The sequence below is a fragment of the Lactuca sativa genome, chromosome 3, assembly GCF_002870075.4.
Source record: "Lactuca sativa cultivar Salinas chromosome 3, Lsat_Salinas_v11, whole genome shotgun sequence".
NCBI classification, from domain to species: Eukaryota; Viridiplantae; Streptophyta; class Magnoliopsida; order Asterales; family Asteraceae; genus Lactuca; species Lactuca sativa.
In genome coordinates, this window is record NC_056625.2 from 166502609 (window position 1) to 166514121 (window position 11513).

Consider the following 11513-nt stretch of genomic DNA (forward strand, 5'->3'; position numbering starts at 1 on the left):
CCCGACTCTAGTTGCTGGTTATCGGTCCATAAACCTCCATAGTTGTCAATACAAAATCTTAGATAAGATCCTTATGAATTGGTTAAGGTGGTAGATGTAGTTGTAAGTATGGTGGAGTCTACCTCTATCAAAGGAAAGCAAATCTTAGATGGTATGTGAATTATGAATAAGATCATTCAATGGTTCAAGAAGATAAAGAAACAATTACTAGTTTTGAAGATTGAGTTTGCTAAGGATTACGATTTACTAAAATTGGATTATTTGCTTTGTGATTATGTAGTTTATGGGGTTTGGTAATTAATGGTGTGCTTGAATAAGGGCATGTTTGAAGTCGACTAGGGCTTTTATTGTAACACCTGTGTCCTCATGTATGATTTCTAATACTTAACTTTGCCATTTATGCAATTTGGGTGTCCTATGTTGGGCGTAGGATAACCTCCCATGGTGGCCATATGCAAAAGATTCCATGCAAGGGTTATAATGATCTACGCTGAGCATAGAGATACCTACATTGGGCGTAGGAACACAACATCTAAACCATAATTAAAGGGTTGTAAGCCCTATTTAAAGGCTCTAACTCTTGAGGACCTCCTCATGATCAACCCCCATCCTCAAATTCGGTGACCTAGAAACCCTAGTTATCTTGTGAGAGTTTTAGAGCCTTAGTGTTTTTTTGTGTGCATTCTTGAAGAAGGAATTCATTCGATAAAAAATTGTGAGCTCCAAGCTTTGTAGATCCATACATTGCACTTCATCATCCACCTTCAGGAGGTATAAAGGTTACATATTGATGTCCCTTTATGATAGACCTAGTTAGCTCTTGAGTTTTTATGCTTTTTGTTCGCTAACTTTGGTCATTATGAGTATGAGCTACTGAAACCTTATGAGTATCATTTCCAATCATTTCTGGACTTTTAGAGTCATAAAAATGGGAGTTTGGTCACTCTCATCCATCCATGCATGAGCTCTTGAGCATTAGAGTGTTTATGGACTCAGGATTTGGTCTTGTGATCTTTTAAGGCATGCAAAGGTATAAAGTCAGAGACTCTACCACTTAGGATGTTCATTAGGTCCAGACCTAAGAATTGGATGTTTAGTCCTTAGTATTAAGAGCTTAATATGATGTTGGTAAATCAACGTATCTATGTTGGGCATAATCTTGGCTACGCTCAGCGTAGCTTGGTAATGCCCTGTTTCCCATCAGAGGCTCTACGTTGGGCATAGAGCATGGTGTTATGTTGGGCGTAGAACTAGAAGGTTAATTTTGACAAAATGGATATTAGGTCAAGTGGAGTGGGTTCTAATCTTAGAAGGATAAAATGGTATTTTACCCCCAAGTAGATAAACTACAAACCAAGACCCTCGAGTGTGGATTATTATCTTAATTTTTGGTTAGGTTCTTATTATGTATATGATTTGTGTAGGGAGTTCTACAAGCTCTTTGTGAATCCTTACTCCTTCTTTAAGCTCCTTTCTCTTCCAAAGCACCAAAACTACACCAAGATACTCTCAAATGGCTTCCAAATCACAAGGACACACAAATATGGGTTAGGTTTTTCGTGGTGGCTGCATAGAGATGAGATGGAGGCTAGACCAAAGGCATAAGTCCTTTATATAGGGATCAAACCCTAAAAGTTAGGGTTTTAGAACATGCGCGTATGTTGCGCGTATGTTACGCGTACCCTTTGGTACACTAGGAGTACGTGCATGGCCTCCCCGCCCCATCTTCTTGAGTACGTTGCGCATACCTGGCATGGTACGCCCCGCGTAATGCCTTTCTCAGCCCAAAGCTTAAGGCCCAACTATCTTTTCCCAAACCAACAACAACCCATTGTTCAATAAAATAAATAATATTAATAGCTGCAAATCCCGGATGTTACACATTTAGTTACTTTGTTTATTCCATTATACTTATTAATGAGAATTAAGTGTCCTATCAAACCCGTTTGGCTAACGACCCTCCACCAATCAAGGGAGCAGTAGGTAATAGTGGATACCCAATGGCGATCATATTGTAAGCCGCTTCCTTAAACTCCCATTATAGATCAACTTCGTGAATGAGGCATACTAGCAGTTCGACTGACTTTTCTTATACATATAGTAAATATTTAAACTTTTAATATTACATATAGTGTAAGGGTGTATTGTAAACTTTTAAAAATACTAAGGTTTTAAATTTTCGAAAATTAAAACAATTTTAATTTAAAGTTAAAAAGTTTTTTTTTTAAACTATGATTTAATTATCCTTTAATTAAATTATTAAATCAATTAAAGATTATCTATTAAAAAAATGATTTAACTTAATCCCTATCCTCAAATTTTCGAAAAACATAAATGCCATATTTAAACTTTCAAAATTAATATTCAATTAATTTAAATCAAAAATACAACCAATTATCAATTTTAGATAAGGATATCCAATTACAATTTTAAAATATTCAGATTTACTCAATTAAACAATATTATAAAAGGTAATTATCCTAATCAAATTAAAAGATAATTAAAAATCAAAATTTTTAGGATCTAACAGCTCAACACGTTATGGTGAGCAATCAGCACGTCGTGTTGGGTCGAATCTGTAGGCCAACACATCGTGTAGCAAGAACTGCACGGCGAGTTGGATGAACAGAAAGCAGATTCCAAAAAAATTTGTGTTCAATCAATTGCATCAAATCTAATTGAAAACACAACCAATAACTCTGATACCACTGATGGGTTTTGTGCATACAAACAATCTTATGTGTGCATGCAACCCTAAATAATTGGATCTAGGTTTTCTCTATTAGACATACAAGCATTGAACACAAAAACTAGAAACTCTAGGAGGCATGTACGATTTTCGAAATTAACATAAAACTAGGTTTTAGATACATACCTTTATTGTTATGTAGTAATAACAATGATTCCTTTGAAGATCTTGACTTTGAGAACAAGTGCCACAAATATAACACCTCTAATGGCTCACAAACACACCAAGGCAAGAGGATGATTATGAGAGAGAGGAGAGAGTAGGGAGGCATTCAAAGTTTTGGCTTTTCTAGTGTTTCTTTGGATGGCTGAAATCTAAAGGGGGCGATCCTCCTTTTATAGTCAAGGTTGCTTAGTCCCAAAGCTAGGGTTTTTAGGTGGAAACCTTAATTCCCAGCTTAAGGCCTAAGCAGCCCATGGATCCCCCTCCCAAAGGCCATGGATGAAAATCCTTAAGGCATTCCTAAGATTTTCGGTCAACCCTCTATAGGGTGATCCAAGAGCCCAAACCACAACTATTAATTAATTGCAAAATAGCCCCTGAACTTTTAATTAATTCATTTAATCCCAAAATTAATTCCAAATTAATTTCTGATTAAATATTAATTAATAATATGACTTCTAATTAATATATTATTTCCATAATATATTAATAAATCATTTATTTCAATTTATTAATCAAATTAATAAATTCTTCATCTTCCTCAATTAATCATCATGTCTAGTAGCCTGTGTGAAGGCAACTCAAAAGGACAATGCTACTATCAATTCAAGTACATACCAAATATAGTTATGGGCTTAGACACCTAATCCAATATCAGTTTATTGTTTCAGGTACTCCAAAGGATCATGGGAAAGTGAAGGCGTGATAGTGCACATCTTCCTGTATTTATGACATTGGATCTTGGGATACTTTGATTTTGAATAATAATTTGAAACATTGGTTTTATAAACACTTTATGGAAGAAAATTGGTTGTTTTGAAAAGTTTAAATTTATTGTGGTTTTTGGATGTTGCAAATTAAGTAATTGTTTGTTAATGATTAACAAAACAAACTAGGTCAAGTCATTAATTGAATGATGTCTTAAAAGTATCCACTAAAAGTTAACTGCTATAAAATCCCCTAAAAGGATAAGCTAGAAGGAATGGTTAATCTTGTTCGTGGTTTGAGAATAGCTCTCTTAAACATAAAGAAAGATCGTACATTTAGGAAGGATCAAGTATCAAATATACTTAGTACATCGATAACATTGATCCAACATGGAACTCCATCAAGTTAGGAGTTGATTATGGAAACATAACCGACTTGCTAACCTAGGCATATAATCAGGTGATTCTGATTTGATATAAATAAAAACTTTGAAATGTCTATCCTAGCAAATGTTAAGTGTACAAATTGAAGTAATATGGTGGCTGCTCTTGATCACATTCCACCGGTTCAAAGGCGATGTGCTCCGATTACCACCATGGCTACATCCTCTGACGCCAATCCCCTCCTTATCTTGTTGATTCCTCTTTGCCCCTTCTAATGTTGGAATATCCCTCTTCTTGTATAAATAAAATCCTTTACACCATCAACATACACAATAAAGATAATAAAGATGATCTCATGCTTACCAATTTTGATGTTCCCGCTCACTAGTGTCTTAACGAAAACCAAATCAGGGTTCAAGGTTAACCTATATACAATGTTCAAAATTGTTTTTACTTAAAGTATTTGTGTTCTTGGTCTGATATCAATTCTCATAAAATTATCCATAAATAGTTCGGGTGAAGTGCAACCTAAATGGACCATGTTGGGTCGGGTCAAGTATATACCAAATAAGTTATGGACTTAGACACCTTATCCAACATATATATATATATATATATATATATATATATATATATATATATATATATATATATATATATATATATATATTTATGTCGACATATGGATGGTTGGGTTGAGGCTGCCCGCGAACAAACCATGTATGGTTGGGTTGAGACTGGAAGTCAACATACTTGGTGTTTTGGTAAAATTACACAAGTACTAATCAGCCAAATTGAATGAGAGGTTGTGATGTTCATATTGTATAATGGCAAGTAGTAAAAGAAAAATGAAACGATTGTTTACAAGGAAAGCCCTTGATCCTTGCTAGGATCTTCGGCATAAAACATTGGGAGGTGATAATGATCACCTGTCTTGATGATTTTATTGGTATAAAGTAAAGATTACAATGAGTTCTTAGTAAGAATGAGTAGAGAATTTCGTAGAGTAAGCTTAAGCTAAAGAACAGTGTCTTGTGTGCAGATTACAAGTGTCAATTTATAGTCTAATACAACCAACAAGATGTCCGATATTTTCGGGATCCTCTATGACCAGCTTCATGAACGTTATTTAACCAAGCATTCTGGGTCTTTAGTATAGTTGAGATGATTCTTCGTTAAGAATTGGTCTTCCCTTAACTACTTCTGCACACGTGTTAGTTAATAGACAAAATATGACCGTTATAAATATTGATAAAAATAATAACGGCTACCCTCGCCATACACCATAAGTACTCCCCCACTACGGTCTCGTATAGTCACCAACTGACGCTCGCAGTCGATAACAGCTCCAAATCGGCTCAATCAGTCCATGCCCACGATGACACAGACATCCCCTATCGCAATCGATACCAAATATATCGGGAACTCAACACCGAAAATCTCGAGTACACATCCTCGAATCACATTGGTAGCAAAAACTGCTCGCTCGTCAGCTATAGAAACTCGCAGAGGTCGACTCAACGCCTCTCATTGGATACTGATGTGCCGACTAAACGCTAATGACACGAAAGATCAACTCGCACCCGAGTCAAATAACACCAAAGCAGGTAAAGAGTTCACAAGGAAAGTACCTATGCATACTACAATATAAGCATAATATCTCAAACTCAGTATAAGTAAATAAAAGAATACATACCAGCCACGACATCGGGCGCTGCACGGACCTCTTCCGCTGTCAACCGAAAGGCTCTCCCGCAAGCCTTCGGTGCCTTGCCTTCGCTGGCCGGACCTCGGTAGCTCTAGCAGCAGGTGCAGATCCCTGTGCTGATCCCTGAAGCAGCTGTGGGCACTACGCCTTCCGATGGCCAGTCTGGTTGCAGTGAAAGCAAATCGTAAACCACTTGGGGTAATCCCTCGCGAAATGCCCCTCCTTGCCACACTTGTAGCACACACTCGCTCTACACACCCCCTCATGGCTCTTGCCGCACTTCCCACAAGTGCGACCCTTCTGTCCTCCAGATCTCGAATCAGCGGGCTTCGCCCGCTTGGCTGCCGGCTGAGACTGGACCGACTGCCTATCCCTACTCTGAGACTCGGCCTCCTCCCTGGCCTGAGTCTCTAACCCGATCTCCCTCTTCCGAGCATTTGCCTGGAGCTCGAAAAATTTATGGTATATCGAGTTCGCCACGAACTCACAAATGTCTCTCCTTAGTATGCTCAGATATTGGCTCATACGTGCCTGATCAGTCGACACGTGCTCAGGGAAAATTAACGCCCTCTCATGAAACATCCTCGTAATCACTGTCACAGACTCAGTTCCCTGCTTAAGGGACAAGAACTCCTGGGCCAAACGTTCCCTCTCCACAGGGGGAACATACTCATCTCGGAACATGGTGGTGAACCGCTCCCAAGTCACCGTGGTAAGCTCTACAGTAGTAAAGTCAGCCGTCACAAACTTCCACCAGTCCTTCGCTCCTAAGCGAAGCTGGTTCAGCGCGAACCGTACCCTTAGATGCTCCAGACAAGAACATGTGTAGAAGCATCCCTCAATGTCAGAGATCCACCTCATAGCGGCTATCGGATCTTGAGTCCCATTAAACTCTGATGGCTTTGTGTTGCTGAACTCCTGGTACAGCAACGAGTCACCCCCCTGTGGCCTAGCAGCGGCGATGGCTGCGGTGGCCGCAACAACAACAACATCGGTAAGAGCAGCGTACCGCTCATCAAATGTCTCAATCAACGTGGTCTTGATAGACCCAAATGTCTCTGATATCTCAGCTCGAATGGCTGCAACCACCTCATCATGAATCATCCTGCGAATTTCATCATCGCTAACACTGTTGCTCCCTGGAGTGTGGCACGTACTCACAATGATGTCTCCGAAACACAACACAAAAGAAATCAAAGACTCGCTCAAGTATTCTCGCACTCGATCACTCAACCCTACTTGTTCCTTAGTACCCTAAGGATTCTTACTTGGACTTCTCACTGACCTAGAGTTTCGAGTAGTACGGGCCTTATACTACCTTCCACACCACATCAATATTCACCCTAAGTCCTCTTCCTAGGATCCCATATCACAAGTACTCTATATCTTGCTGAAAGCAGGCTACCTCCAGTAGACCTCTCATAAGCTCCTCTCTGCTACCTACTCACACTCGAAGTAATTCACAGTAGCAGTAGCTCCTAGGCTAAGGCATAAAAAATCAGGCCACTCTAGTCCTAATTATGAATACCTAGCCTACTCTAGCATGCATAACACATTTCATAATATCTCATAACACATAACGTAAGGGTATTTTGGGAAATCACCGTTCGGGCGCTGGCTGATTGACACACTGCTCTTTTCTTCTCTTTTGAATCTTTTACTATTTTTAGAAATCGTTTCTTTTTTAAAACTTTTCTTAAATCCTCAGTTTGAGTTCAGAAATGCCCAAAGGTGTATCCGAATCCCTCAAACCAAGGCTCTGATACCAACTTGTAATGACGCGAAAATTTAAAACAATTTTTCATTTTTCAAACATAACATATCTCATATAAATCATTTCAAACTCAAGTGTATCAATGTTATCACGGTAAAACATATCCCAGAATCTCAATTACAAAATCCTCTGTCAGTGTGTACAAATCATGCCGGCACCTTCCCACGATCCTCGCTAGTACCTGAAACACATATCACATAACATGGTAAGCATAAATGCTTAGTGAGTTCCCCAAAATACCATATACAACACATAAGCCACTCGAGGTTATAACTTGGTAAGACCCTCCGGTCAATGTGTCTCAGTGGGACCCTCCAGTCCCGTAGCTCGTTGGACCCTCCATGTAACAACTCAAATTTTTCAAACAAATTTTTCATTTTTAAAACATAATATTTTCCATTAAAACAAGGCATAAATAGTTTAATTATTCGGTCAATACAATTATTCAAACTCCCAAGATCCTAAAACAATCTTCGGTGTGTATCGATCATGCCGGCGCCTTCCCACGGTCCTCGCTAGTACCTGAAATACATACATACACAACAACTGTAAGCATAAATGCTTAGTGAGTTCCCCAATATACACTTACACACATACGCCTTTCCAGGCCCTGACCTTCTGGTCCTCAATACAACGCCTTCCGGCCCATAACATAATCGCCTTCCGGCCCATAACATATTGCCTTCCGGCCCACATATCATACATAGCACATATAACGCTTAACTTACCACATATAGCATACATATCCATATAACACTTAACTTACCACATATAGCATACATATCACATAACATATTCGACCTTCCGGTCACACAGTCAAACCCTTCCGGGTACAGTATAGTGAGAAGACTCACCTCGTAAGTGCTGAAAGCTAGCAACTCCTGAAATCACTCGCGCACAAACCAACGAGCTACAACCCTCCTATAACATTACATAACTCATTAACACTCATATCAGCTAAGTGTGACTATCCCTAAGAAGTCAGACTTAGGTCAACTCTGGTCAACGGTCAACGGTCAACTCGACTGGACTCGGCGAGTACCATGGCGACTCGGCGAGTCTAGTCGTCCTCACAGATTCCTGAATATTCCCTTTCTACTCGTCGAGTATACCTCTCGACTCGACGAGGTCCTCGTGGAAGAATCGCGGGGCTACCCCGACTCCACTCACCGAGTCTGATGAACAACTCGGCGAGTCCCAGCACATCTTCAAGCTACTCGCCGAGTCTGAAGAACAACTCGGCGAGTCCATGCCATGCAGACGAGTAACTGCTTCCTGAGATAGGTCTCGTCCCGAAGTACACATGCATGGGACCTTCTGGACCTCTAAAGGTCCTAATACAAGACTATAATCGTGGGGTAACAAGGCATTTCTTCATCAAATCACTAAATGGGTTATATAAACCCTAATTTCATAAATACATCAAAATAACAGATTTGGTCCGAGTTATTACCTGGAAACGCACTCTCTGTGTCCCCCAAATCTCAGAACTCAATCCTCCTTGATATCCCTTTAGCCGAATCCCTCTTCTTCTTGCCTAACCAATTCTTCCAAGTTCCAAAGCTTTCTCCCTTGCCCTAGGCGTCCACAGCGATTAGGGTTTCTCTCAATTGACCAAAAGACTGAAAATGACGGCCTAAGAGGCGTTAAATACGATCCAAACTGAACGGTTAGGGTTTCTGCTGAACAGCGTCGACTCGCCGAGTCCATATCTGGACTCGTCGAGTCCAGTCGCGGACCCGCGACCAAGTCCGCGATCCTACTCGGCGAGTCTAGGCCCCAACTCGCCGAGTCCCCTCTTAAATCACCCCAAAAACATAGTTTTTAATAATACCTGAGATTCCGGACTGTTACAATTCTCCCCCACTTGGATTAGACTTCGCCCTCGAAGTCTCACTCTGCAAATAGTTCCGGATGCTGCTCCCGCATTTCGCGCTCCGGTTCCCAAGTCATTTCTGATCCCTTACGGTGTTGCCATTGAACCAACACCAGAGGTACTTCCTTGTTCCTCAGAACCTTGATCTTCCGATCCCTGATAGCCACTGGTCTCTCCGCGTAATTCAGGCTCGTATCCACCTGAATATCCTCCAATGGAACCACTGCCGACTCATCGGCTATGCACTTCCTCAACTGCGACACATGAAAAGTGTCATGGATTTGACCCAACTCCGCTGGCAACTCCAACCGGTAGGCTACCCGACCTATCCTTGCGATCACACGAAATGGCCCAATATACCGGGGCCCCAACTTGCCTCTCTTCCTGAACCGAATCACTCCTTTCCAAGGAGAGACCTTCAGGAGAACAAAGTCGCCGACCTGAAATTCAAGATCGGATCGGCGCCTGTCTGCATAACTCTTCTGTCGGCTCTGGGCAGTCAATAACCTTTGTCTCACTCGTTGAATCTGCTCTGTCGTCTGGAGCACAATCTCCGTGCTGCCCATCACTCTCTGTCCCACCTCTCCCCAGCAAATGGGAGTCCGACACCTCCTACCATACAATAGCTCGAAAGGCGGCATACCAATGCTCGAATGATGGCTGTTGTTGTAGGAAAACTCCGCCAATGGTAAATACGCATCCCAACTACCCCCGAAGTCTAACACACACGCTCGGAGCATGTCCTCCAATGTCTGAATTGTCCGCTCGCTCTGACCGTCTGTCTGGGGATGGTATGCGGTACTAAAATGCAATTTAGTACCCAGCTCCTCATGGAATTTCTTCCAGAATCTAGAAGTAAAGCGCACATCACGGTCTGACACAATCGAGATCGGCACCCCGTGCCGAGACACCACCTCTCTAACGTATATCTCCGCCAATTTCTCCGCCGAAGAACTCTCACTGATGGCGAGGAAGTGTGCACTCTTTGTCAACCTATCCACGATCACCCAAATTGTGTCAACTCCCCTAGCAGTCCTCGGCAATTTGGTGATAAAATCCATAGTAATCTGTTCCCACTTCCACTCGGGGATCTCCAATGGCTGTAACTTGCCATGCGGTCTCTGGTGCTCAGCCTTAACCCTACGGCAGGTCAAGCACCTCTCAACGAACCATGCCACGTCCCTCTTCATACAGGGCCACCAATATTCCTTCCTTAGATCCAAATACATCTTTGTAGTACCGGGATGGATCGAGAATTTCGATTTATGAGCCTCTTCCATCAACGTAATACGCGTACCGCCCACAAACGGCACCCAAATCCGGCCCTGAAACGTCATAAGGCCTCGACTATCCTTGACAAACTCTGAGATTAACCCCACAACCCGCTCTTTCTTCTGCATTTCTGGTCGCACAGCCTCAACCTGTGCCCTACGAATATCGTCCAATACAGAAGTCATCACGGTCAGTCTCAAGCACACATCTCGCAATGGAGTGCTCTCCGCCCTGCGGCTCAATGCATCGGCTACCACATTAGCCTTGCCTGGGTGGTACAGGATCTCACAGTCGTAATCCTTGACCACATCCAACCACCTCCTCTGACGCATATTTAGGTTGGGTTGATCCATCAAATACTTCAAACTCTTATGGTCCGTGTATATCGTACATCGAACCCCATACAAGTAGTGACGCCAAATCTTGAGAGCGAACACTACTGCTCCCAGCTCTAAATCATGCGTGGGATATCTCGCCTCGTGAGGCTTCAGCTGCCTCGATGCATAAGCTATCACATGACCCCTCTGCATCAACACTGCACCCAATCCCGAAATCGATGCGTCGCAATATACCACGAAATCTTCCATCCCTTCTGGGAGCGCTAATACCGGGGCTTCGCACAATCTCTGGCGAAGTGTCTCAAAGGAGGTCTGCTGCTCGGGCCCCCATGAGAACGTAACACCCTTCCGGGTCAATCTGGTGAGTGGCACTGCGATCTTGGAGAAATCCTTGATGAATCTCCGATAATACCCTGCCAACCCAAGGAAACTTCTGATCTCAGAGGGTGACTTCGGCACCTCCCAACTCATCACCGCCTCAACCTTGGCCGGATCGACCAATATCCCTTTCTGATTAACCACATGTCCTAGAAACTGGACCTC